This window comes from Podarcis filfolensis (genome assembly GCF_964270895.1).
Source record: "Podarcis filfolensis genome assembly, chromosome: 4".
In the NCBI taxonomy this organism is placed as follows: Eukaryota; Metazoa; Chordata; class Lepidosauria; order Squamata; family Lacertidae; genus Podarcis; species Podarcis filfolensis.
Window position 1 is genome coordinate 7,155,061 of NC_139607.1, and position 26,013 is coordinate 7,181,073.

The 26,013-nt window shown below is 41.5% G+C and overlaps 1 long non-coding RNA gene across 1 annotated transcript; it reads right to left on the reverse strand.

The window, feature by feature from the left end:
* Positions 1-23,284: 23,284 nt before the first annotated feature.
* Positions 23,285-25,264, reverse strand: LOC310761340. The gene is made up of 3 exons (XR_014547404.1): positions 25,163-25,264; positions 24,206-24,305; positions 23,285-23,793 (listed from the first exon to the last, which is right to left on the reverse strand). It is a non-coding gene; the product is annotated as an uncharacterized lncRNA (long non-coding RNA).
* Positions 25,265-26,013: the final 749 nt, after the last annotated feature.

The following is a 26,013-nucleotide window of genomic DNA, read 5'->3' on the forward strand; positions in this document are numbered from 1 at the left end:
AAAAATCACTCAAAACAAGAATATATTGAATCACCAAAAAAGTCGGCAACATAACATTCTCCCCCAAAGAAATAACCTCAGAATTTGCAGGATTTTGCTCTAACCTATACACCTCCCACGACCCGACTGAGGAGAAAATCAGAAAATTCCTGGCAGAGCTGACCATGCCTACCTTAACTGATGAGGAACAGGAATTCATGGACGGTCCTATCACCCTGGAGGAAATAGATACGGTCCTCAAAAACCAGAAAAAGTGTATAGTAATTGTGTGTCGAGGTCCCCAGGTCCACCCCAATAACTCACACATCACACAGAAATTTTTGTTTAAGATTTTTGGCATAATTTTGGCCACAACTTTATTAAAATACAAATTTGTGAGTGGCTGCGTAGGCATTGGTTGCGACTATCTGCCCCCACCGTGGGGGACAGACTGACATTCCGCACAATGTGAAAGTCAGAATGGGGGAATACACTTGGGGGTTACGCGGAGCAGGGAACCTGCCCTCACCCCAAATGCAACCAGGAGCTCATTGCTATGGCCCGAGCCCCCTTGACAGAGTGGACAAGCAATAGTTAGCTCCCAATTCCTTTAACAGAATCCCTTGCAGCAGCAGCATTAGAGGGGCAGGCACAGCCAATCCATGCCCCTCAACCAACCAAACCATAAACCAATGCCTAACCGCGAACCTTACAAGTTGTGACGATTTGCTACGCAATAGGCAAAAACCAAATGGCCCCAGCCAATCAGCCAGATGGACAAAATTCCTACCAGGCCCCCGCTCCAAAGCAGACGACCCCATGACAGGCAAAGCAAGGTCAAAGCGAACAACCCTATTCTAGGGAGGGAGGGACGGGCAATCCGATGCATGGGCGAAAAGAGGAAGCTCTAGCCTCGTGCAAGGAGTTTTAGTATTTCTGGCTGTCAATCAATAAATGGCAATATTAACTTCTTCCCAACAACAAGGGAAGAACCAATCGCATCAGTGGCCAACGATCAATTAGCCCGCCCTCCAACTTTGGAGTGTCCTGGAGGCCCCCACCGCAGCATGTGCTCTCCATGAAGGAGAACACGCTTTGTCACGAAAGCTGGAAAGTGAGCAAAAAATTATTAGGCAGAAGAAGGAATGAATGGATTCCACTTGTCAAGCTTTGAAAACTAGGATTAAATATTACTTATGGCTTCAACAAAAACATGTGCTTGGCTTTAACACATCCTCTTGAACAGCAGATATTCCAAACCCCAAAATTTTCTAGCAACATCTTTTTTGTACTGCAGGTGACTTCTTTTAAAAGCAAAGACATTCTTGTTGTATTTTTAAAATGGCCTGCTTCAGTTCAAAAATTCCAGGGTAGTTTAAAGCAAGATTCCTTCAGTATATTGTGATTCCTACTGTTCTACAGCATCTTGTAAAAGTTCTCTTTGACCATCAAAAAACTGTTTCTGAAAGCGAGTATTTTCTCTTAAATCACATTTGAAAATGTTAACATCTCATGTCTCACCTGAAATAAGCAACCTGCCCTTTAATTCATCCCCTGCTGAGGATCCAAGTAGCACCGCGGAAATCTCTGTGTGTTGTCGCAATAGCTCCACATTCATAACCCACCTAAGGAGTTGTTTGGCATCAAGAGGCGATGACTCTAGTCCCATCAAATTCTCCAATGAGCAGCAGACTTTGGGAGAACTGTAATGAAAGAAGAATATAGAAACAATGCAACGTTACTTCCCATTATACAAAACAATATCCACTAAGAACAGCAAAGCAGCAGGAACATTTGGAACTCGGGTGAGGAGCCTCAACACCCATGCTTGCCGCTGCAGGAGCCTTTAAGAACTTACTAGAATTAGAGAGAGAAGGAGAAAGACAGGAGAAACATCAACAGCTGCAGGGCAGTCTCCAACAGCGAGGAGAGTAGAGGGGCAAGGAGAAGCTTTGGTCCTGAAGTTTCCTACATGGTGCTTGCTCCACCACCCGCTATACTTTTTATTTTTGTTCGGGAGGGTTGCCTGCTTGTGTGTTTGTGTGTGTTTTATTTGCTTTGGACATGTGTAGAGGTGTTTTGTGTTTTCCTCTGAGAGATGAGTATTTTGCACTGTTCATGACAGTGTCTTAGACTTCCAAATACTCCCTGGGCCCCAAAAGGTTGGGAACCTTTGCTTTGTAACATGTAGGTGGAATCTACACACACATATATTATAAAAAGCACTGTGGAAATGCTTTTTTAGAAAACGTTTTGAAAAACACATTGAATTTGGCATAGCTCACTGTCACCATCTAGTGTCACATTCGTATATTGCACCATACAACACATTTGAAACGTTTTATTTGCAGCTGTATAGCTGAGTCCTGTTGCTTTTGTCCACAGAGTTTTCTTGGCAGGGATACTGAAGTGGCTTGCCTGTTCCTGCTCCAGGTGGATCACAATTAGTGAAAATTCTCCACTATGACCTGTCTGTCTTGGGTGGCCCTGCACAGCATAGCTCATAGCTTCTCTGAGTTATTCAAGCCCCTTCACCATGGCAAGGCAGTGATCTATGAAGGAGCTCGAAGCTACTAACATGAGTCTGACCAAACTGCGGGAGGCAGTGGAAGACAGGAGTGTCTGGCGTGCTCTGGTCCGTGGGGTCACAAAGAGTCGGACATGACTAAACGACTAAACAACAACAAGCTGAGTCCTATAGCTTACTCATGCAGTGGTGGACTTTGGGCTTTAAAATTTCAGCAGTGCCTGTGCGATGCCAAAATTTGGTGCCCTCACCTCTCGCCTTCAGTTGTTTGTCACTGTTGCAGCACCTCCTGCTGCACCCTCTTGTCTCAGCGCCCAGTGCGGGTGAATTGGTTGTGCTCCCCTGAATCTGCCTCTGGCTCATGTGCTGTATTACTGCTGTGGTGTGGAATGAAGGTGAGGGGGCTACTCTGTCTTCATCTGGAGAAAAGGGAGAAGAAAAATACACTTGTTACTCTATTGGTAGAAGTAGCGGGAGTCATCTTTATATATATATATATATATATATATATATATATATATATATATATATATATATAATTTTTTATTAGTTTTTTAACATATCATTTTCAACAGTAATTAAACATACTTTTACATCTTATTCAATTTTTTTGACTTCCATCAGTCCTGTCTGAAAATTTTCCAAACTAATCTCTTAGTATGCATTTTTTATTTTCCCTATTACATTTCAGACTCATAACCAATATCTCTATCTTTTTCTTCTTTGTAACACTTCGTATATTTCTCTTTACAAAACTTGGAGTCCTACAAGCATGATTTGTTGGTTACAGTTGCTCTTCAAATAATTCATATACTTCTTCCAATCTTCTGTAAATCTCTGGTCCCGCAGGTTTCAAATCCTTCCTGTCATTTTGTCCAATTCTGCATAGTCCATTAATTTCATCTGCCATTCTTCTTTTGTCAGAATTTCTTCTTGCTTCCATTTCTGGGCTAACAACACTCTTGCCGCAGTTGTTGTAAATAAGAACAGTTTGGTAGTGGGAGTCATCTTGATTAAGATTAGGCTCGGCACCATCTTGGAGGGTGTGTGGCCTGGCTGATTATAAAGCCCGACTCAAGTGTGTTTTAGTTTTGGAAACTTCCAGACTCTATATGTATGGCCCCTCCAGGGCCGTCTTAAGCATATCTGGGGCTGTGGTGCAAAGCTCCTTCCGGCGCCCCCCCCCCCAATTTCCCAGAGTTTTTTAGGGAGGACGGCGCTGCCAGTGTGGCTAGAGGAAGCGGGCAGCGGCTGGAGAGCGGCTCCTCTGGCAGGGAAGAGGCAGAGGCTGGACACAGCGCCTCCCAGATCAGCTGGACACTTCGTGCTGCGGTGGCCACAGCAGACGGAGGCTCCAGGTGCGGCGCTGCTTCGGCGTGGCATAGCAGAGGTGGGCAAAGGCAGCGAGCTGATGCCAGGAGTGCCACATCCAGCCTCCACCTCTTCCCTGGCGCCCTCTAGAACTTGGCTCCCTGGCTCCCTGCGCCACTAGCCTCTATGGGTAAGACACCCCTGGGCCCCTTTGCTGTAGTTAACTAAAATTATCCTGTTCTAACACTTCTCACAATGGCCTGGTTTGCATGTAACAAGCCAAACCATATCTAAGCACGAATGCTCTCCTCCCCTAGTCAATGCTGCTGTTGAGCTACTGCCTGGAGCTAAACCATGGCTTGGCTTAGTGCTATATCCAAGCCCTAGCTCATGGTTTGACTTATTCCAGACAAGCTACAAGCTGTATCCAAGGTTTGTTCTTGGCTTACCACTATGTGGTTTGCCTGGGGGAGACATACAGTGAGCCCAGCTTCTGCTCCAGATAGCGTGGTAGCAGCAGGATTGGTGGGAGAAACAAAGCAGTCATGGTTTTTTACTGTATCAGCATAGTGACACATTCATACTTGGTCATGGTTTGGTTTAGTTGCAGGTGAACAGTGCCTGGACAGGTGGGCTATTTCCTAAATTTTGGGGGAACTGGCTGATTATCTTATTGTATTAATATCTTACTGCACTGAATTTTTTTTTTTGTCATGTCTGCCTCTGGCTTATATATTTTAACAGTTGATAAATAATACCACAATGTTGTGTTTTAATGAATGGCACTGCCTATTTTGTAATGAATGTTAAATGGTGCAATGTTAATATTATTGAAATAAACTGTCTTCTTGGATTGCTGTATTATATTTGGAAGGGAATTGATCCTAACGTTACATCAGATCCAAACCCCATTCAGCAGCAAAGCCTAAGCCTGTCAGAGAGAAAACAAGCTTTGAAAATAGTCTTTGACGCTGGGTGGTCAGGTCCTGTGACCAAGCTGAAAGAGCTTAGGATCCAGCCTAGGTCTTACCTCTCTGGTCCTGCCGTGGTCCTGCAATGCCCCTTTTTGGAGAAGATCACTGGCCTCAGATCAACCAGCTTCAGATGAGCAGGTTACTCTTGCATACTGCCAGCTGAGCTGGGGTTGGGGACTTATTTGTGCTTGGGCACAACTAAGCCAAGAATCAGCTGCCTGAGCCAGAGATTCACTACATCCTAAACTGCTCATCCTAGTGCCTCTTCTTATAGTATTGCCCTTTACGAGGTACTATAATATAATTATCTGAATATCGGAAAGCTGTTTGTTTAAAACCTGGGGGAGGCGTTGGGGTATAAATGGCAATTTTGATGGGTGTAGCTGGATTATTTTCATAGACAAATATGTTTCTTGATTATGTGTTGCTTTTAGATTCATGAAGCATTTTTTCCCCTTGAGAAATACTGGTGGGAATTAAAGCTGCCATTGTCTGTGCAGCTGGTAGCGTAACTGCCTCGCTCTCCTCTTAACTTGTTGAGCTGTAATTAGTCCCTGTAAACAGAGACTTGTTCCCTACATCCCCCCATTACAGCCTTCACTGATGTTTGAGCCAGGAGACTTTCACTGAATGCTACCATCTGATCGACAAAGACATTTATCCGAAGTCTTTGAGAAGACGAAGGTTTACATAATGAGTAAATGGCATGGAAACTCTCCAGCACAATAAACAACTCAGGTTTCCTTGAGCTTTATTGTTTTCTGTAGCCTTGAAAGAGGGATCAGCAATTCTATTTCAGAGCATCAGGCAAAAAGAATTGATGGACGGGGTTGGGGGGGGGGGGCAGAGAGATGTATCCCTGTCACTCGCAAATCACTCACACATTTAAGACCATGGAGAAACTCATATGTGAAGGAGCCAGAAAGGCACATATCAGAATAAAAGGGAATGTGTGAAAGTACTAAAAAATAATGCATCAGTTTGAATGAGGATAAACTATAGGATTCTACTACTGGGGTACAATAAAAAGGGTCATGATTAGGTCAAGAGAAAAATGAAGCTGAGTAAAAAACGTAGTTTCAATGGAGTAAAACAAAAATTTTTAATTCAAAGGCATTTATGTAAGGTTGAAAATAAAGTATAAGTAAACAAAATCCAGAATTGTACACAAAAGGTATCAATAGTGAAATATATCATTTGGATGAGGCACTTAAACCAACTTTTCAGGTACTGAAAGAAAGCACAATGAATATGCAAGGGAGCGTCAGGCTCCCCCATGACTGATTTGCATTTTAAAATGTGTCAAGAGCTTTCCGACATACAGTGGAATGTGCAAATGCTCCCTGTATACACTCTAATGAATGCATATAGGTTGGCACTAGAGCTCTGTGTGAAATTATGCACCTTATTTGTTTACAGAGAAACTGAGGGCACCATTTTACTGAATTTCTTCAGAGGGAGGATAAATGATCCAACAGTTTCTTGAGATGGGGCTCACCATTGGCTGTGGCCATAGCTTCTTTCTTTCTGCTGACATTTCCCCCCTGATTTTGTTGCTACATCAAGTGACAGCAGCAGCAGCAACTGTGTTGACAACCTGCCACCATTTTGCCCTAGTCTTCGCATCATTCAGGAACATTGGCTGGGGGATGGCAGCTGCCAGAAAACACGAGTAGAATATTCTGAGAAAACTCTACAAACGGACCTTTTACTAGGTGAGAAAAAAAGGGAGGGGGGATCTCAGAAATTTCCTCATGCAAAAATGTCTTCTGAGAAATTTGGTTGAACTCTAGTTGGAACAGATGACAATATGTGCCTTAATCACATGCACTGCGATTGGGGAACAGAAGGATCTGTGCATATTTTGCCCCTCTTTACCAATCTGCTTCCACAGCCACATATGTAGGCTTGCTTGTGTAATCCCTTCAAGGTATATCAGTATATTCAATATTAATATCCCTGCATTGCAGGTGGGGGTGAAAATCTGACTTGCCTAAGCCCATCTAGGGAGCTCATGGAGGAGGCCACACCTGAACTCAAAACCTCTCGGTTCACAACTCAGTTTTTAGCCACTGTTTTGCACCCTCCCCCTTTTAAAAAAAATCTGTTAAATGTTCTAGCAAGTGTGGGGCAGGAACTGTTCTATTTCTAGAGTCTGTATAAATCCAAGAAATTAAACTGGAAAAGAAGAAGGCCAGTGACAGGTCAGCATATTGTCAGATAGGTAGACATACTTAATAGGATCTTGGGAACTAAGTCAATGTCATGGTTGTTGGTTTATTTTAAAGTCAGATAATACTATTTTTAACACACCGAAGGCCAAACATATATTAGGACTACAGGAGAGATTCGAGCTTGATAGACCATTGGAGCTGCATACAATTTGCCACTGCTGACATTGGAAACTTATTTCAGTACCAATGTTTGTTTAATTTCTATTATCAGCATTCCCATGAGGAACCAGCTATTTCACAGGCCTCACCCACACAATAACTAAGATCAGCAAGTGTGGGGAAAGGGTGAGGTAGGGCAATTGGATTTCGGCAGACACTCTCAAGGACATATGAAAGGGCAATGACTGTACAGTGCTTCCACGAAGTAATCAATACCAAGAAGCCAGGTGCTACTCTATCATCCCTTGAATGAATGTAGATGTGCAGGAGTCCCATGTCTGGAACAGTCCTTAAACAAATAGAAACACTAGAGTCTAATACATAGGAACACTTCCCTTTACAGAATCAGATCATTTCTCCAGTGGACGTGAACTGTAATATGTCATACTGACAAGACTGTTTCAAAATATATGGACATGTTCCTGCTTTATGTACTACTAAGGGACTAGAGCCTTGACAGTATCTCATTTAGGCTAATATTCAGAGTTAAAGAAATCTAAGTTTGACCTCATTGAGGGGAAGTATTTCAATATGAGTAGGAAAATGAGAGTACCCCTAAACATATTTTTTTTTAGGAAAAACCCCCAAAACACTGGCATTCTACTTGCAAGTCAAAAACTTTCCTCCTGCAAGTAGTTCTACTTGCCTGGCATACTCTTCCTAGTACACTAAATATGCAAGTAATAGACTATGTGGGGAAAATATTAGGCCTGGACCTTTAGAAACATGGGAACAAACACAAAGACAGCGACAACCAGGCTTTCCAAGGTGCATGTGAAAGGGACCTTCCATTTCTTGCAGGCCACGGTTGCTACTTCTGATTAGGCTGGGTCATGGTAACCTTTGAAATGAGCCAATACTACAGTAGTAGATGGAGCAGATAATTCCCACATGACAGTGCCATCTCCCCAGTGGCTGGTATCAACGTCATCTGAAGTCCTCACACCACCCCATCCCATTTCAACTGTTGTTGCTTTGGGGTGTCTACTTTGTCATTAAGGCTGACATTTGGTGGTTAAGAGTGTGCTTTTCTTTGAGAGCGAAATTTTTATGCACATCATATTTTATCAAAGCTCTTTTTTTTTTGATAGTTGTATATTCTTGTAGAATAAACGAGTCTCTGCAGAAGTCCCAGGAAGTGCTTATTTCGTTCTCTATGGGCATCTACAATAGCTGCCTCTCAGCATTCACATTCTTAGTGCCTTTTCTGACCTAACAGCATCCTTCCCATGTCACTTGGCAATGTAGGGGAGCCAAGGTCATACAGGAGATACAAGACAGCAAAAGAGTTTGTATGCAAGCTGTGCAACTGTAAGAGGACAAATGGCTTTCAGCAGATACTACAGCTTAAAACTGGAAGGCTCCTGAACCCTCTCATGTTGATTAAAATAGATTCTTTGAGAGCCCACCGTGTTTGAGAACTCCATGCAGCACTATCTCCTTTGGCGTCCATTGGATAAATAAGAGCAATTGGGGCATATGATTTTTGCTTACTGAGATACATTGAAAGCAGATTTAACATCCCTTAGCACCTATGAATTGTAAAAGTCTGCTTCAAGAGTAGTGTGCACATGAAACTTGTGTAACAAAAGCTGGTATTAAATGGATATGGAATCAAATCAGTTCAAAGGCACACAAAAAACACTGAAAAGACTGCAAGAAAATGATTAAAGAAACTAAATCCCATCTGTAGAACTATGCAAATACAAAATCACTTTCAGCACTCATCGGGTTTTCTGACAAGCATTTAAAAATAATACAATATTTAAACCTGGAGGGGATTCTTTCTGTAGGTAAATTTGTAATTAATCTTTCTTTTTAAAAAAAATCTTATTTATAGAATGTAAATCATAATTCAAATACAAGCTTGTACTGCACTGGCAAATCATGGTTGCTTGGATATGCCCAGTTATTTGGCTCCAATTTTGAATGTTATATATCTTTGAAAAATGTTGCTTGCAATGAAATCTCTTTGCTTCCAAGCCTCACATTTTTCTTAAGTAGCAAACAGCCTCTGATTGAGATGTCAATTATTGCATCAAAATCCAGCCTGGAACTAAGCCCAACCCTAGGAACCAAAGGTTAGAACTATTCTATCTCCACTTTCTATTTTATATCTCCTCTCTAGCAGTGCACCTAGACTATGCCAAAGCCTACATACATGATCCTTCAGTGCATACATTGTGTTTCTGTAGATCAGCTAGCTATAACTGAGTCACATGGTGCTTCTGTAGACCAATTGCACTTACGTTAAACAGCAAGAGTACTTGCAATTTGCAGACACCACATAAAAATTCTCATTCTCTACTTTTCCTTACATAAGCCATGTGTTGCCTTGTCAAAAGCTCCTGGTACTTCTCAGCCGATTACAGCTGAAAAAGCAGACCATAATGACAATGAATGTCAGTTTGAATAATAAAAAGCACATGGCATCTTCCAACTTGCTCTAATGCATTTTCAGTCAATTATCCTATGCTACTCATTCATGGTTACACTCACATCAAAGAGTTTTTCCTCAGTAAATATTTCAAGATCCAGCTCTAAATCGATAGGTCAGCTCTTTATAAATCAATACTCTTATTGGTTGCAAGAGGAATCGCCCTGCCCTTAATACAAAGACGCTATCAGCCATTAATCACAGAATTGTCTGTCTGGAAGTCATTCAGAGGTCATCCAATCTAACCTGCTGGAGTCAGCAGTATCATTCATACATTTGCAGAAGATATTTGTGAGCGGCAAGCAGACTGCAGAACAGAAAAGGCACACCATAGCGGAGATAAAAGCAACACCGAGGTTTAATAAATTGTACCACGGTGAGTTAAAGAGCTGGCGTGCAATGCATGGCTTAGGGAAGACTAAGGTGCAAAAGTAGACCTGCCAAGCTTATATCAGCTGGACTTGGAGCATTCAGGCAAGTGTGACGGTTGGGTCATTTACAACAGAGCACATTCAAAGGCTCAGTTGCTTAGGTGACCCAAGCTGTTGTCCAATGCACACTTATTTGGGAATAAGTCCCAATGTACTTAGTAAACTTTACTTTTAATTGCACATGCAGAAGATTGGGCTGCCTATTCCATCTTGCCTGGCCTTTAATATAAATATTCTTCTAAGTCATCACATTCTTCATTCCCTCCCACTCCGCAGTATATGTGTGTGTGCAATTTAATAAATAATTTTATTAATATAACTAACTTACTGAAAAGATACATTCTGTGACATTTTAGCAAAGCTTTAGCTTGTTCCCAAGTACAGCTAATTTGATGTTTCTAAAGACATGTAATTTCATTTCTGTTGGCACTGGATCTTAGGGTGTGGGGAAGAAACTACTACTTACTGTGTTCTGTAAATACTGTATGAGGTGAAAAACGATTTGCTTCACAGAAAGAGCTTTTATAAAGATAAGATACAATAAAATTGCTCAAAATGGGAAAGATTAAAAATGTGAATCAACATTGTTGGTGTCAAAAACAAAAGCACCAGTACTCAGTTATTTCTATTAATAAACACTTAAACTTCTCTTCCATTTGATTGTATTATTTAACTCAGGATAAGAAGACTTCAATGTAAGGCTTGATAGTACTTGAATCTTTGGAATTTGTAATAAGCTCTCAGCTCTCTCACACCCACTTTTTCAGAAGATCTGTGTGTGTGTGGAAACCAAATTCATACTTCACTGAAGACATCTGGTCAGAGCTGCTGGAACTTGGGATGAGGGAAAAATTAGTTTCAATTCACATTTAATATGCTTACATATAATGAATTATGCTGAAGTCTCTGAGGATTGGATGCATTATATCAAGGGTCAGCAAACTTTTTCGCAGGGGGTCGGTCCACTGTCCCTCAGACCTTGTGGGGCGCTAGATTATATTTTGAAAAGAAAAAAAAGAATGAATTCCTATGCCCCACAAATAACCCAGAGATGCATTTTAAATAAAAGCACACATTCTACTCATGTAAAAACACGCTGATTCCTGGGCCGCCCGTGAGCCGGATTAAGAAGGCGATTGGGCCGGATCTGGCCCCCGGGCCTTAGTTTGCCTACCCATACATTATATGGTGGCCTGGGAGAAACCCAAACTGGTTTGCATGTATAATCTTACCAAGGTGTCATTTGAGTCTGTTTGTGAGCAATAGTGAAAATAGTGCACAAAAATGCATTATAGTAGCGTTAATTGTGTGTGTGTTATTTTGGGGGGGATATATATTATGCAGAATTCCATACAAACATGTTTTACATCAAAAATCTGTGCAAAGATGCTGATAGATTTCCATGAGAACTTTGTTTTAAAAAGCAATGCAATCTGACGTGGAAATGTGGAGAAGTGAATTTAAGCATGGAAAAACAATACACAGAGAGAAACCAAAGTGCCAAGGCCAATGCACGGCCACTTTAAATCTCCCAGGAGCGGCCATGAAGAGAGCCTAACTTAAGGGTTGCTATATGTCTGGAATTTCCTGGACATATCCAGAATGCCGCAGTTGGCAGCATTGTCTGGGTTTAAAATGGGGGGGGGGGTGTCTGGGGAAATCTGGATGTATGGCAACCCATGCCGGCAGTGCCATTTTTGCCGATTTCCCATAAAAATAGCTCAAAAATGGTGTGTGTTTTTGTGATTTTGCCAATTAAGCTCAACAACTTTGCCAGAAAAAGCTCCACAGCTTTTCTGTCTGGATTTTCACTGTTTGAAATACGGCAACCCTAGTCGGATCTGCCCCCTGAGAGGTCCTTGCTTCCAAGCCTGCTTGCCATTGGCTAATTTGCAGGCAGGCTTGGATCCGAGACACCAGCCAGTGAGGTGAGCTTCTAGATGTCCCTTGCCAGCAGGACAGTCCCAGGCCTGTCCTGGCACCAGGCCTCCCGCCAGATGAGGGTGCCAGGAGGCTTTGCTGCCCTGCAACACCACTGCATCTGAAGGGTCAGCAGACTTACATTGCTATAACTATACTTGTATTTTGTTTGAATCCTTCGTAGTGACTTCCACAGCTGGGTTGCTTAAACATGTTTGAATTCATTGTCTTGTTGTTATTGACCTTGAGTAAGGGAACCTCCTAATTTTCCCAACAAACTCATTAGTTTCACTGCCAATGTGCTGGGCACACCCACTCTGCCCCCGATCTTCCTATGTTGAGTGGACAGGGCTGAAGGCACCTTCGAAGTATATTCAGCTAAAAGCTCCCCATGATCAGGAGGCATCTAAGGATGTTCAGCTGAATGTGCTTAGAAGCTCCCTTCAGACCTTCCTGCTCAATGCAGGGCAGTTGGGTGCAGAGTGGTCGCAGCCAGTGTGTGCCCCCTGTCTAAGCGTCACCTGAAGCAAGCTAGTGTCTTTTCATCCCACTAGTGATTTCACTGAGGAATATTCAATACTCTTCCAAGACCTAAACACAGCTTAAAAAATTATTCCCTGAACTCACCCCATTTTTATATTATATCACCTGCAGATCCCTGGTATGAGTTAAATACAGACCGTGTCGGCTCAACAAATTTATCTATCACAGTCATCAGTATTAAGATTTCAGCCCACCTCATCCCATGTTATCTCTTTCAGGAGGCTATACTGGTTTAATCCAAATTATTCCTCTTACTATTTACGGATCACATTATAAGTCTTTGTCCCTTCTTTCTATCCACAATTGGATCAATATTCTTGCACATCAAGAAAAATACCAAAGGGTATGTTGAGAAACTGGAGAGAGGAAATGCAATTTATTCTGAGTTCATTTTCACAAATTTTGGCATGTTGGGCAAAGCTTCTTCTAATGTGCTATAGATTTCCATGTAGTTGAGAAAGAAAATACTGGGTAAAATTGTTTTCAAAAAAGTGGGGAAAGAATAATCCATTGGGGTTCAGCCAGCTAATATCGCTGATACTGTTGCCTAGCCTTTGGGTAGGATAATTCATTAAAGCTGTCTGGGAAATACTGTGCTCATAATAATATAAAATATTAGATTATAAAAAACAGTTCTCGGGCTGTTTTTTTTTTATTAGCTTTCCCCAGTGGACATCTGATTAGTACGGAGATTAATTGGGACCCAATTAATTAGGAAAATACCCTCATCCAAAACTCCACAGGTTCTTCTCTGCACACATGGGACTCTTGTGTGAGTTGGCTTCTGTTAGCATCCTTCATGCAAGGAAAAAAATGAATGTAAGCTGCCCATCATTGAAGAGAAGGTGGTAAAGCCCAGTGTGTGTGGAATGCACATTGGTGCTCTTCTACACAGGGTGTAAAGGGAGCTAGGAGCTAGTGTTTTGGTTGGTATTCATTTTAGTAATGATAATGAGAGATGCTGCACATTTCTGTTTCTGGTGTAAATAGTTGGTAGTTGTTAATACATACCCTGAATAATACGCAAGTTTGAGTATATTATTATTAGATACACAGGGGTAGAGAAATAGTTACTGAATGCTTAAGCTGGTGCTCAGTTGATACCCAGTTGCAGATAACATGCATAGAAAATGCAGCAATGATTTTTATCTCTATTGTACATCGTCCTCTCCTCTTTGTTTTTTTGGATATATCAGATATAAAATCGCATAAGCTGTCATCTGCTTAATACTGGTAAATATTAATAACATTACACGTCATCTATTAAACACTGCTAAAATATTCAAATACCATTATATGTCAGCTATAAAACCCAGAACATCTCCAGTTAAATTCTAAATTCTAATGTATGCCAGCTGTCGGATACAACACACTCTTCCAGGTCATCCATCAAATCATAGCAACTACTAAATATTAAGGATGGGCAAATCCATCTATGTCCTGTATTTGTCACATCTACATTTGTACACTCATCGGAAGCCTATTCTGTCTTGCTTCTGCATTGACCTGTGGAACTTTTTTGCACAGAAATACAATTTAAAATTAAAATATTTAAATATAGTTTTCTACATGTATTTTGTTTCAATAGTTGTCATTTAAATCTCCTTTGATGCTATTTCGAACTGAGAACTTGAATATTTGGAAAGTAGGAAAGCCAGTGAACAACCAGCAAAACAATCCAAACTATAGGAAGCCAAAATAATTGACAAGTTACTCCAAAATAATTCATAAGTTACTCCAGTGTAACTTATGTCTGTTCCAAACTCTGTGCCAGATTAAGTCTGGAAGAGGGAAAGTAAGCCATTAAAATAGTTTACTAGGGTAACTTATGCTGGGTTGCTAGGTCACATGATTGAAAAGAATTGAGTTTGCACTAGGGGTGAGTCTCTCTCTGCTCTGTGCTGCCCCCAGAATGGCCCTCTTTCAGCCCCAGCCTTAGCTGAGCCCTAACTGAGCCAGGATGGAAGACTTATGTCAGCATATCCTGGCTGAGCCAGGAGGAGGCGCTTCATACAGATCAGCTGGAGTCCACCAGTTCCAAACTTGGCTCATGCTGGCAGATCTTGGGTTTGGATTGCTCTCTGTATTCTGCTCTCCACATTAAACTGGAATTAGAAAGTTTCCATGATGGCTCAGCATGCCTTGTTAATGGATAGTAGTTTTGCTCACAGAGTCCACTGGCTATTGTCAGAATCCAGTGGCAAGCTTTTGTTGATACACATGTGAGGAAGGGATAAGTCCTCTCTGTTAGACTACCTTCAGCACATCCTTTCTCTCCTGGAAATCAGGACACGGGAGTACTCCATCAGCAGTAAACAGCTGAGTATAGGAAGGCTCAGTAACCCAGGCTTGACTCCATGGGACTTCACTGGAGTTTTTTCTTCCCCAGGTGGGCTTGTAGCTTCTTGCTAATCCTGCACTCTTCCTTCTGAGTCTGACAGTATATAAGGCAAGGATTCTTGTTGCCCTTTCTCCCTGTTCCTCAGGTGAGATATCATAGTTGCATCACTGGAGGCACTCCTGTTGCCCAAAGGCTTGCTGACTCGTCTCCCAGGGTGAGCCTCACCTTCCAGGACCCAGGTATTTCTCACTGTCAGCTAGTGACCTGCTTTTCCTTCTGTCCTCCTCGCTTCTTCTGGGCCTCCTTTTAAGCTGCATCCAAGCTGCTGTCTCCTCCTGTCTCCCTACGGATCAGGGATGGGGAAAGTTTTACAATCTGAGGGTGGAGCAATGGCTATGACTTGTACCTACACTCCAGCCATGCAGAAGCCAGAGGTTTACATACACAGGCTCCATCTTCTGTACTGCTAAGCAAGATGCTATTTTAGGGCACTTTACAGCCAATCCAGGCATGGGGGGGGGGGTTCATGGATGAAGGGAAGTCCCAAGGGCCAGAGGGCCACACCTGGCACCTGCAATTAAAGTTGCCCACCCTTGCTATAGAGCATGCTATCCTGGCTCTGCTTCCCACCTTTGTTAGTGCCTGATCTTGTGAAAACTGTGCTAAGAGGTTGGGCCATCTCAGTAGCAGGAATCTGCCCACAATGGCAGGGATGATTCCAGACTCAGGACTGCAATACCTCAAGGATCGCCTCCTTCCATATGGACCTACCTGGACCCTGAGATCATCTTCTGAGGCCCTTCATCATGTGCTTCCTCCTTGAGAGGTAAGGAGGGTGGCAACACAAGAACGGGCCTTCTCTGCAGTGGCCCCCCATCTGTGGAATGCTCTTCCCAGGGAAGTTTGCCTGGCGCCTTCATTATACACCTTTAGGCACCAGGCAAAAATGATCCTTTTTAACCAGGCCTTTGGTTGATTTGATTGGCATCCTATACCCTTTTAAAATGTGGGGGGGGGTTGGAGGGGTGTTATTGGGATATTTGGTTCAAAATTGGGAAAGGAGTACGACAAGGCTGTATATTGTCTCCCTGCTTATTTAACTTATATGCAGAATTCATCATGCGAAAGGCTGGGCTGGATGAATCCCAAACCGGAATTAAGATTGCTGGAAGAAATATCAACAACCTCAGATATGCAGATGACGCAACCTTGATGGCAGAAAGTGAGGAGGAATTAAAGAACCTTTTAATGAGGGTGAAAGAGGAGAGCGCAAAATATGGTCTGAAGCTCAACATCAAAAAAACTAAGATCATGGCCACTGGTCCCATCACCTCCTGCCAAATAGAAGGGGAAGAAATGGAGGCAGTAAGAGATTTTACTTTCTTGGGCTCCATGATCACTGCAGATGGTGACAGCAGTCACGAAATTAAAAGACGCCTGCTTCTTGGGAGAAAAGCAATGTCAAACCTAGACAGCATCTTAAAAAGTAGAGACATCACCTTGCCAACAAAGGTCCGTATAGTAAAAGCTATGGTTTTCCCAGTAGTGATGTATGGAAGTGAGAGCTGGACCATAAAGAAGGCTGATCGCCGAAGAATTGATGCTTTTGAATTATGGTCTGGAGGAGACTCTTGAGAGTCCCATGGACTGCAAGAAGATCAAACGTATCCATTCTTAAGGAAATCAGCCCTGAGTGCTCACTGGAAGGACAGATTGTGAAGCTGAGGCTCCAATACTTTGGCCACCTCATGAGAAGAGAAGACTCCCTGGAAAAGACCCTGATGTTGGGAAAGATGGAGGGCACAAGGAGAAGGGGATGACAGAGGATGAGGTGGTTGGATGGTGTTCTTGAAGCTACCAGCATGAGTTTGATCAAACTGCGGGAGGCAGTGGAGGACAGAAGTGCCTGGCGTGCTCTGGTCCATGGGGTCACGAAGAGTCGGACACGACTAAACGACTAAACAACAACAATATTGGGATATTGTTACTTTTATTTTGATTATGTATTTTGCATTTTGATTTTGTTTTGTGAACTGCCCTGAGACAATATATATATATAGGGCAATATATAAATTCAATAAATAAGTAAGTAAATTAATAACAGTAAGAATACACAGAGAGAGAGAGAGAGAGGGAGAGAGAGAGAGAGAGCCATGTCCCATCCTACAGCTCTATTATATTCAAACTTAGTTGCACAACAGTGCTACCTGGTTAGCATAAAAATCCTTAGTTCTCCTCCTTGAGTTTTTCTAACCTTCTCAACAAGGTTGCCCCCTATATAACAGCTAATGACAATGTTCCTTTTCCGCTTAGCTGAAGCCTCTGCCCCGGTTTTTTGATTTTCCAAACTGTACTCCAGGGAAATCCCCTCCGAGCTGTCCTGGATGAGAAAAGTCTTCATCACTATTGAGAACCATTTTTCACACTTGCCAGTCAGCTCTTGCAAAGATACACATCCCTGCATTATATGTCACATAGATTCTGTGCACTATAAACAACTGCATCGTATTTCTACCAGACTATGATAAATGATGCTAGGATTCTGTGGTCCAACTTATATGGGAACAATGTCAAAATAGCCGAGGGAGTTCAGAACTGTTATGGCTGAATCCTACAACTCCCCACATTAGAAAAGAAGTGCTTTAGGGCGGGACATACCAATTACTGTGGCAGCACAATATCACAAACCATGATGGCATGTCTCTGTTGCAAGGGTATTAGGCCAGTTGCTTTCAAACTGTGAGGGCACCCAAGGCTTGGAAGATTACTAGATCAGTAATAGCAAGCAAGCTTTCCTGAAATACAACTTGTTCACTACCAAACTCGTTTTGAAGACGACAGTGGAAGACAGGTTTGGGTTGTATCTTTTCTAAGCACAGTTAAACTGTGAGATTTGTTACCACAGATGTGATTATGGTTTCCGCAGTCTAACTTATCCAAAGTGCTCACAACCCCAGAATGATAGTCAAACAAACCTGGAAGAGAATCTGCAGGCCTCAAACATGGTAGATGAAGCCTTACTGGATCAGCAGCTGCAAGGGGTTAGAAAACAAAACAAAACAGAAGGCCATCTATAAAGGACCCAGTAAGGATGCCAGACACACTGACTGCAGGGAATAAAAGCAAAAATGTACCTTGCCATCCTCACACTGGGGCATGAGCTGAGTGAGGGAATATCAGAATTTAACCACTGGAAGAGTTTCCGTATAAGGACAGGTTGAGGCAGGAGTGTGTTACCTATGGTCTTCCAAATGTTGCTAGACTTCAACAGTTATCACTGACTATTGGCCATACTGGCTGGAGCTGAAGGAAGCAAGGATGAGTTGAACATTGATATCTGTCTCATTATACGTCTGTTCCCTTCTGTTTTGTACTGATTTTAAAGAAAAATACACAAAAGCTCACATTTAAATTGTATGCATAAAATACACTTTAAAAGTTAAATATGTACAGTGGTACCTCAGGTTACATACGCTTCAGGTTACAGACTCCGCTAACCCAGAAATAGTACCTCGGGTTAAGAACTTTGCTTCAGGATGAGAACAGAAATCATGCTCCGACAGTGCGGCAGCAGCAGTGGGAGGGCCCATTAGCTAAAGTGGTGCTTCAGGTTAAGAACAGTTTCAGGTTAAGTACGGACCTCTGGAACGAATTAAGTATTTAACCTGAGGTACCACTGTACTTTTCAATGCTTTCCAATACATTCATCCATAAAATAAGCATTTTATATTTATCTTGTACTTAAAATATACATGTATATTCTGGTTTCTCTTCAGATCACATAAATCATTTGCCATTTACATAGAATATGTTTTTATGTGCACTTTCCACACACCAAATCTGTATCAGGAAATCCGAAAGACGCATATAATCTAACCGAGAGTTGCTTTCTGATGCCCAAGCATGCACAGAAGCATAGGGTTGCTCCACTGAAAAAAAAGTAGAGCAAAATAATTCCTCCTTCATCCCTATATGGAAGCTGAAGTTCAATAATATTTGGAGGTTGTCAATAAATTGGCACCTACCAGCACATGTGGCGGGATTGTCCGGATGTATTAAGTTTGGGGGTCAAAGGCTTGTTCTGGCTAGAATGGAAGTTGTAGGGAAACTGCTTTTTCTCCTTTCCCCTGCCATAGGATTTCTTTGTTAATTTCATCTCCATTCACCACAGTTGGATGGTCAATTATTTCCATCAACTCTTGCGCTGATCATTGACTGTAATAGTAAAATTTAATTTGATTTTATTTGAATTATATTACCTCCAGGGCTGACATAGTTTTGTGACCAGTTTTCAGGAGCATATCAGGGAAACAGGAAGGCTTTGAATCCTGTGGATCCAATGATTTCTCTAAATTTCTCGGTCATGGCCCTTTTAATAGCTCACTTGACATTGAAGCACTGATGATGAAACTTTCCACCAGAGGAGGACTCAGGTGGCAAGCCTCCTTCTCCGACTGTAGGTCTCCCTCTCTGACTATAGAGAGGGAGTTCCACGTTATTCTATGGACCCTGAGCAGCTCATCCCAGGAATTTAGGATTGTTCCCCTAAAGATTGTGATGGAACATGTTACTGACAGAGGGATAGAGAGAGTTCAGTTTGGTGGGCATAAATTATGCAGGCCTGCCCTAAATTCACTGCTTTGAAGGGGAGTACCTCTGAAATCAAGGGAATTTATATTTGCACATGGTGTTTTTCAGATTGCGATATAAGATAGTACATTTTACTATTGAAAGAAGTGAGACATATGTCAACTGATTTAAAGATAGATGATTATGTAGCTTAAAGTCAAGGCTAGAGTTATTTTGAGGTGAATCCAGATGATTCTTCCTGTGCTACTTTAGTCGGACAATATTTTGATGGTTTTTTAATATTAAGCATTGTTGTTGTTTAGTTGTTTAGTCGTTTAGTCGTGTCCAACTCTTCGTGACCCCATGGACCAGAGCACGCCAGGCACTCCTGTCTTCCACTGCCTCCCGTAGTTTTGTCAAACTCATGTTAGTAGTTTCTGTAACACTGTCCAACCATCTTGTCCTCTGTTGTCCCCTTCTCCTTGTGCACTCAATCTTTCCCAACATCAAGTTCTTTTCCAGGGAGTCTTCTCTTCTCATGAGGTGGCCAAAGTATTGGAGCCTCAGCTTCAGGATCTGTCCTTCCAGTGAGCACCCAGGGCTGATTTCCTTCAGAATGGATAGGTCTGAACTTCTTGCAGTCCATGGGACTCTCAAGAGTCTTCTCCAGCGCCATAATTCAAAAGCATCAATTCTTCTGCGCTCAGCCTTCTTTATGGTCCAGCTCTCACTTCCACACATCACTACTGGGAAAACCATGCCCTTAACTATACAGACCTTTAACTATATGGATATTAAGCATACATACTTATTTACAGAACATACAACACATAACAAAATGTCCGACTCCTTAATTCTGTAGCATTATTTAATATATAAGTAATAGAAGCATTGCTTGTATTTTGATGGAAGTTTTCAAAGGCCAATGGAATCCCTGTTAAGTTGCAAGAAAACTTATCATTATTCTCTCTGCAGCAGTTGATGTAACATAATGCTTGATTACTGTCGCAGTTCATTTCTGGAGGATTCATATGGATGTAAGCAGGAAATTACTTAAAAGGAAATTACCCATTACCTGCAACTATTTTATTACTATGCTCCACTACTATTACATGGATGACAAAAACTTAGGAGACAGAAAGAATGTCTTCACCCTTCACTTGCTATCAAGGTTTGAAACTGCCTACATTTTTAGCCCAAAGCAGAGGCATTGCTAATTTTAACAGGCACATTTCATTCTCATTATATTGCATAGCATTACTGCTGGTGCAATATCCACTGAATAGCAAAGAACAAAGCCCAGCTATGCTAAGGGGGACAAAGGGTAGGTCTTAGTGCTGGGGATATGAAAATGAATACAAGATAAATTTGTAGTGCTGATATTTTTAAAAACAATAATCTCTGTACAGACATGTTAGAGGAGAATGACAAAAGATGGAGTCAGTTCAAGGATATTATATACTTCACCATAATGACAAAGACTGTCACTCATCAAAACAATGCAAAAAGTCATATAATTTGAGTTATACAGCAATTTAGTGGACATAGGTGCTTAGAAATGAGGTAATTTTAATCTGTTTTAGTATTTTAACTTTTGTATGATTTTTCTTTGTAAACCACTTTGAGGTGTGTTGTTGTTTTTTTTACAATCAAGCAGTATATAATTTTTATGAACTAACTAACTAAATGTGTCTGAGAACTACACTCATGCCAATGGACAATAAGAGAAGTACAATCCTATCTTGAAATTCTGGTTTCAGTCAAAATTTGTCAAATATTTCTCCTATAAAGTAAATTTCACAGCCTAAATAATTGCAAAAACACTCTAGAAATTATTGAAGCTGTTTCCCTCTCCCTCAAAATTCTTCTCATGTTTTCGTGTGACCTGGATTTCAGTTTAGGTGAAATAGCAATTCCAGAGAAAATACGGAAAGTCCCATTTCTAGGAGGAATGTCGATACAGGGAAATGAGCCAAACAGCCGTGGACTGGAAGAGACCATTATAAATTGGAACAGTTTCATACCTTCAGCTTATCTAACTGTGGCAGACGGTTTTGATAGAATGCCTAAACTAACCGTCAGCCAAACAGGGGATGGTCAATCATGGAGGAGGGTTAAGGTCATTCCTGCTGGCCCTAAACCTAAACACACACTGATCCAGCCATAGCTGTCAACTTTTCCCTTTTCTTGCCAGGAATCCTATTCGGAATAAGGAAATTTCCCATAAAAAAAGGGAAATGTTGACAGCTATGGATCCAGCTCTCTTGAATGGTTCTGCGTACAGGGAGTTCAGGAATATAGGATCTCCATGCAGGGACTTCTGCATTTTGCAGGGTTCCAGATAAAGCACAAAGAAGATGCTACATGCAAATCATTTGCACTAACATAGGATCTGGGTAGTATAACACAGATCAAGATCACAGGCATGGCAAACAGTGTCGATCCTACATATAAACTGCCATGTTTTGCTCAACTGAATAGCCCAGTCTGTATTCTGGGATCTCATATCCATAACCTAGGAAATCAAAATAAATATTTGGTCCTTTAGATGTCTGACTTAAACTCTTCACTACTTCACTCCTTGTTCCTATAGACTTCATAAGGAGCATAACTGGCTTCAGAGAGTGCAGAATCTAGCACTCCGTGTGCCGTTTTTAAACAAAATGCTGGTTCTTTGTGTTATGTGCTTTCAAACAGTCTTCCAATTCAGCAGCAGAAGTAACGTTTTATTTCTGCTAGAGAAACATGCAGCCAAAACAAATGGGGGATTATCCATAAGTATATTACACTTCAGGAGAGAGTGGGGATTAGCAAAGTTGTGATAGTTTGTTACAAAGGAATCACAGAATGAATAATTGACTGGAATGTGATGCCATACAAAGAGCAGAACTGAGGCTAACAGACTCACCTCAAACCTTGCCTCTGTCATGATCTCACTTCACTATATGGTTTTACCCCATAAGAGCCGACTCAGTCACTTCAGTCTACAAAACTTGCATTTCTCTAAGTGCATTTTTGAGGAATCTTCCCTTTAATGTGGCACCACGTGTACTCCTGAATGCCCGTCACTCTTTTAGACACCCGCTGGACTCCAATTTTCATCAGCCCAGCCAGCATGGCCAATAATCAGGGACGTTTATAGAACTATAGAGTTAGAAGGGACCCTGAGGATCACCTAGTCCAACCTCCTGCAATTCAGGAATATGCAACGACCCCATACAGGGATTGAACCTGCAACCTTGGCATCATTAGCACCACACTCTAGCCAGCTGAGCCATCTTCCCATCCAACCAAACCTCACCTATTCCTGATTTAAAGCTTTAACAGGACAAAACAAGCACTCTAAATAACAATAGTGATTGGGTTGCATTTTTAGGATTCTTGTATGGGTCAATGAGATTTATTTCTGCATTATATTTATATTCCATTTTTTCTTCCCCGGAGCTCAGGTTGGCATACAGATGTTGCCGCCTCCCCATTTTCTGCTCACAGTTTTGTTAGTCTAAGAGTCCATCAGTGGCCCCAAATCAAATAATAAGCTTCCTAGCTGAATGGCGACTTGAACACTATTCAAACTACTGTAAGTCACTGGCTCTTTGACCTCATTCTCTGAGCTCTTTGAAGCCTGATCATTATACTAATACATTTGCCCTGACACTACAACTTCAGAAGCGTTAAAGATGAATAATTTTTTGTTATAAATCCTTGGTGAACTTTCTATGTTAATTACAAACATTAGCTATAATCCTGAACACTCTCGAACGAGGAAAACCCCAGTGAATATGAAGCCTATAGGCCAATTGGCGCAAATGTTCTCAAAAGTGCTTGCTTCTCAGTTCACTTCCAACTGTTCTTCTTCCATCTGTTAGTACCTTTAATTAATTATGTTATCCAATGGCATCTGTGTGTGCATGTGTGTGCGTTAAATGACATTGAAACAACCCTCCAAAACCCAGTATTTGTCTTTTCTGACACAAAGCCTGCTGCTTTCATTTCATTTTCTGCACTGAGAACATTTATTTTAATCCACGGTTTTCTCTTCTCTGTACCTCTTTGTCTACACATAGGAGGGAGGAACATTATAAAGGAGCCTCACTTTCATATCTCCTTGAACGAGTTAACTACATTTTTTTTTTAGCTGTCTCATTTTGAACACTTAACTGTCATAGGGCAGAGCATGGACCATTTCATACATTTTAAAATAATACATTGTCTCGTTGGCGATAGCACTGTCATTTGTTTTCATTTTGCTGAGATGTCGTTTTCTCAGATTGAAATATATATTAAAGGAGAAAAGTCCAACTTTCTGGGAAATACAACCAAAGATTAGGGTTTGATTTTCATTATTATTTGATGTTGAGGATCCAACTAAGGAACAAAAACAGCAAAGTGTAAAATATGGGCATGATGCAGTCAAAGTTAAATACTTATAAGACAAAAGGGGCATCTTTAATTCATTAATGATTTCAAACGAAGAAAGCATATCTCTTTCTACTTCTTATTGAAATCAGTGGATTCAAAATAGATCATGGCTATATCATGCCCAAGTCAAAATAAGTGGTAAGTATTGATTTGCACAAATTCATAGAAACAGAATGTTACAGTAGGTAAAAATACACATGACTGATTTTGGTAGAACAAATTCCATCTCCACCCAGCAAATGTGTTCCAGAGACAATGGCGAGTCATTTTGACTGAGCAGAAGTCTACTTGCATGAGGCTGCCCACATATATAAAGATTATTATTCATATTATTCCTATATGGGCATATCATACTTACAGAACAGTAATATTCCAGAGATGTGAACAGAAGGTTTTAAATATAGTCTGCTTATGCTGACGCAAATTATTTCTTTGTCCCCAGTTTCCAGAGAATGTATCTGTTGTAATTAATCCAATCAGAAGCCACATATTAACAAAAAGCTCAATTTCATTTTTTAAAATGATATCATTAACTACATACACGTACACACACACACAAAATAGACATCAAGTGGCAGCTAGAAACTGAAAATTTTAAATGAATACTTTCTCCATAACCATCTCTTTCACGTCAAATAAGAAGAGAAAAGCATGTTTGAGGGAGATAGTGTTATGGAAAGGGCTTCACACGGAACTGCCTGATTCCCCTAAAGCTTATTCATCAAACTAGATTTGGCATAATGTGTTCTAGTGATTTTCACAATGTTTTAATGTGCAGTGTTCCTTAAAATTACTGCTATGATAAAGCAGGCACATTTGCTCATTTGAAAGAAGCAGCAAATAAGACTAATGGAAAAAATCTAATGTAGATCGACAACAAGGACATTTGGTGGGCAACTGGGAACAGTCGCAACACCATGTGTGGAGAGCTATCAGCGATACCCTCTGTTTAGTAATGAACAATCTCTCTGGCCAGACTGAGACATTTCTCTCGCAGAGGAAAACCTACATGCTAGAGAGACCTCCAGCCTCCTTAATGCCTACAATCGTCTCAGCTATGTTACCCACATGATGGTGTCACTCCACACATGGGCAGCAAAGTTATGCCACTAATGATGCCCTCTACGCCTCATGGTTCTTGGCCTCCAACATTCATACAGTGAATGTAGCACAATCTGGAACCCTTATTGTTCAAGGTTTCAGAATGTGGGGCAACCTCTGCAGTTTGCTGGTGGTGGTTGTTTCTGCATTTCTTATAGCGTTGGCATTGTATACTACACAAATATCTGTGTAGTGTACACAAATATGTGTGTACCTTATTTGCAGTCTCTTCTGCTCACTAAACAGTTGTCTTTCTCACAGAATGGGGAAGGATGTGGGGCTGCTTGCTCTCAGAATGGTTTTCTTATCCCAAGTGTTGCCTGTGACAAAACAATAGCACGGCTCTCTCTGTGTGTGTCCATAATCGGCAGAGGAGGGAGGAAATGTTTCTGGGTGGTATATAACTTGAATAGCTGCAGCTGACAAGCTTTTTAGCATAGCTGCCAAGGAGACGCTATTGGCAAGAGAGAAATTCCTATTATATTCCCCTAATGTCACCATTAAATTCTTGTGTGAAAAATTTACTTGGAAAGTGCTATTACCTCAGTACAGACAGCACTCACTGTTGCAATTACTGCTTGCTGTGTTTTGGAGAATATTCCTCTCCATTGGGCTTTCTTTTATATTTTCTAAATAAGTTTGGAGCTAAATTCTAGTGCAAGTAGGAATCCTCAATGAAAATGTTCTTATTTAATATGCAGCATGGTTACTCAATTTATAGGCCCAGAGTAAGAGGTTGTTGGGACGCGGGTGGCACTGTGGGTTAAACCACAAAGCCTAGGGCTTGCCGATCAGAAGGTCGGTGGTTCGAATCCCCGCGACGGGGTGAGCCCTTTGCTCGGTCCTTCTCCTGCCAACCTAGCAGTTCGAAAGCATGTCAAAGTGCAAGTAGATAAATACATCTAGCGGGAAGGTAAACGGCGTTTCCGTGTACTGCTCTGGTTCACCAGAAGTGGCTTAGTCATGCTGGCCACATGACCCAGTAGCTGTACGCCAGCTCCCTTGGCCAATAAAGCGAGATGAGCGCCACAACTCCAGAGTCGTCCGTGACTGGACCTAATGGTC